Genomic DNA, 3,393 nt, shown 5'->3' with positions numbered 1-3,393 from the left:
TGCAGTTACTCCTTAACAGCATTTTTTTATGGCATGGAAGAACGAACTTAATATTGCAATTACTTCATTTAATACCATGTAATGGCTGAGCAAGCTTGTCAGCTACCTGGAATAGAGAAAAGGCAAAGTATAGTATAATTGCATTAAAGTGGAAAACATGAGTAACTACTCATATTAAAAAGGATCAGAAATAAAAAGGCAACATAGTGTGAATTATAGAGAAAATAAATAGTTTATGACATGCACCTGAAGATCTGGCATCTTGTAGCAGCATCCTGAAAGCCAACTGAGCACGAGAGACCATCCCCCTCCCAGTCACCTTTGCCTGCCACAGCCAAGACAATAAAGGGGAAAAAAGGAGCAGGGAGCTGAAAGCATGCACTACATCCCAGGGCATGCAAAGGGCAGAAATCGGGCTCATGTGCTGAGTTAGTAGGTCAAGGCACAAAGCACCTCAAGAGATGCGACGTTCCTGCGACGCAGCCCGAGGCGGTGCATTGCAGCATCGCGCCCGCTGCCAGCACAGCGCCGGTGCTGCGCATCTCCACGGTCCAGCAGCCCGAGGTCTGAACGCTGGTTAACCACCAGCGCCCCTGGGGAAACAGCCCTTCTGCCCGCTGCAACCAGACCATGCCCATCTCCCTATTTTATGGTGGGGAAAAAAGAGATCAAAAAAAAAGGCTGTCCTTTGGGAGAACCTCCATGATGACCCTCAGCCCTGCTGAAGGCAAGCATGCCCGCGCATCATTTCATGCGTTCCTGAGGGTATCTCTTACCCCAGGTCACAAAAGCCAAAAATCGAGCCTCCCAGACTCTAGAATGAGAGCACAATGATGATTCCTGACACTTCCAAAGACTGGATGGAAAGCGCTTTACCTTAACAAAAGAAGAAAACAGCAAAAGTGGCAAGAACGCGTCTTACTCACGTTTGCTTTGTCAACTTCTGGGCAGGAGGCAAAGCAGCAACATTTGCCACCGTAACTTATGCAGCAATATTTTGCTGAAAGGATGGAGGTGCCTGCCTCAGCTAAAAAGGAAGATATTCTGATTAAAATTAAAGTGTTTGACCTTAGCTTTATGCAACTGAGAATACCTGTATCTCTGATAAATGCAAAACACTCACCAAAATATCACCAGATCAGGAAAGGTAATGCATTACTTCTATTCACCTCGTGACTTTTAAGATAATATTACCCTGCTGGGACCTTCTTCTGCAATCACAAATCAGAAACACTCCAAGAGAGGAAGGTTTTAAAAGCATCTCTAGATTCCCACTCTATAATTGTGACAACCAGCGCCAGACAGCGCTGAGCCTTTTCCTTTCTTTTGCTCTTCCAGAGATGGTAAGCTTCCAGCCTTTACATGACTTTTTCCTTCCCTACATCACACTTTACATAGATCCTCTACTCCTTAGTGTGTGTCTGATCTTTTCAGCCGAACTTCCAAATGTCAACATTCATTTACCTTATAATTAGCAACATTATGAGCAGTGACATTTTTCTCATCTTCCTGCTTTTTTGTATCTCGATAGTTTCTGTCTGTTTTCACATTCATTTTTTTAAAGTAGTAAAAAATTCTCATTTCATGTGAACAGCTTTTCAACATTATGAGCAGTGACATTTTTCTCATCTTCCTGCTTTTTTGTATCTCGATAGTTTCTGTCTGTTTTCACATTCAGTTTTTTAAAGAAGTAGTAAAAAATTCTTATTTCACGTGAACAGCCAATGTGTACTGCACAGACTACGACTGACGAGGCCATAACTTCGAGCGCTGCCAGAAGCACCCTGGCAATAGGTTTACCTTTACGTTAATTGCAATTCATAGAGACTCTTCCACTTCTGTTAATTTTCCTGTGTTGCCTTTTACGTTATCCCTTCCAGCACGAAATTTTCACCTACTATGGCAAATTGGAGCCAATTTCATACCTTAATCAACACTCATTAGCTAATAGGGAGGGAGGCGAGGTCTTAGATGAGTGAGCCATTCCAGTGGCCAAAGCCCGTGAGGTTTTTTTTGGTTTTGTATGGGTTTTTTTAATGAAATGTCAAATGCTAGAGAAGCAGCATTGGGTGTTATATACAAGCTCTACAGATGCTACTTTTCACTGGATATCCAAACAGGTCTACAACAAAGATTTTCTCCTGCCAGGACTGATGGCAAAAATCTTTTCTTCATAATTAGGTGTCTGCAGTCTCAGGATGCATTTCCAACTACTGCGCTGATGAGATAACGACACCGAGCAGGTATCTCTGAGCAGCCAGGAAAATGGACAAAAATCCACCGTAATGAACCATTTCAGGATGCCTTCATATATATATATAGATATTCATATAGCAAATACCACCACCCCGACCCTTTCGTAGTCTGACTGATGGAAAGATGGTTGTTTCACACAAGGAGACACATCAAACACCCAGCACCAGTCTGCGGGGGTTCATTCCCACACCTTCCACGAATTCCTTGAGAAACCTCGGCACGAGCCCATCAGGACACCCGCCACCCCCTCCAGCCCAGCGAGCACAGGGTCAGCTCTGAAGGATGGCACACAGCAGTCAGCAGACACCAGCACGTTTGGTCTTTAAGCCAACAACACCAAGCTCTCAGCTCACATCAGGATGGAGCATCTTCTGCATCGGCTTTTACAGGAGCCAGCCCCGGTGAGGACCAAACGGCTCCTGGCTGCGATCCCAGAGACTGGGGGGCTCAAGGTCATTAAGCCCCTGGCAGTTTCTAACACACGGGCTGTGCAGCAGAGGGCAGATGCTCAATGTGCCACCGAGGAAGAGGTTCCACCATCAGACCCCCACGAGAAGACGAGCAGCCACGGTCCCAGGACAAGCTTTGCACAAACACTGTCTCAGACCCAAGCGCATCCAAAGGCTTTGCTGGGCTCTGCTGCCCAGAAATTAGTTCTTAACAATTTGTGCTATCTGAAAAACCTCTAGTATAGAGGAAGTTACAGTACTAAAGCTCCTTTATCACGGTATATCTGCCCCCAGAGGCTCCGTGGCAGTGTCAGTGCATTAACCCCCCCACCCCTCTCTGTGCTGGAGAAGAGAGGGACCAGACCGACGGCTGGACCCCACGCCAGCACTGACCTGTGCTCGTTCCAGCGCTCCAACCCCAGGACTGATCTGAAGAGAGCTGGCCTGTTTTGATGAATTATGCAGGGAACTCAGGAACATGAGCAAACATCCTGCAGAGTTCAGATTAACGGCCTCAAAGTGAATTGTATAAATGACCCAAACCACGTGGGACACCCTCTGTCTCGGGTGCATTTTAACACAAGGCGCTCCTTGAGGCCATTTTACTGAATATCATCAATTGCCTATTTAAATGAAATTCCTAGGGAAGATCTGGGAAGGACGCAGATAAACGAGGCTAAACAAACCA

The sequence above is a fragment of the Pterocles gutturalis genome, unplaced genomic scaffold (assembly GCF_000699245.1).
Source record: "Pterocles gutturalis isolate BGI_N339 unplaced genomic scaffold, ASM69924v1 scaffold21591, whole genome shotgun sequence".
Lineage (NCBI taxonomy): Eukaryota > Metazoa > Chordata > Aves > Pterocliformes > Pteroclidae > Pterocles > Pterocles gutturalis.
Note: the sequence above shows the minus strand (reverse complement) of the source record.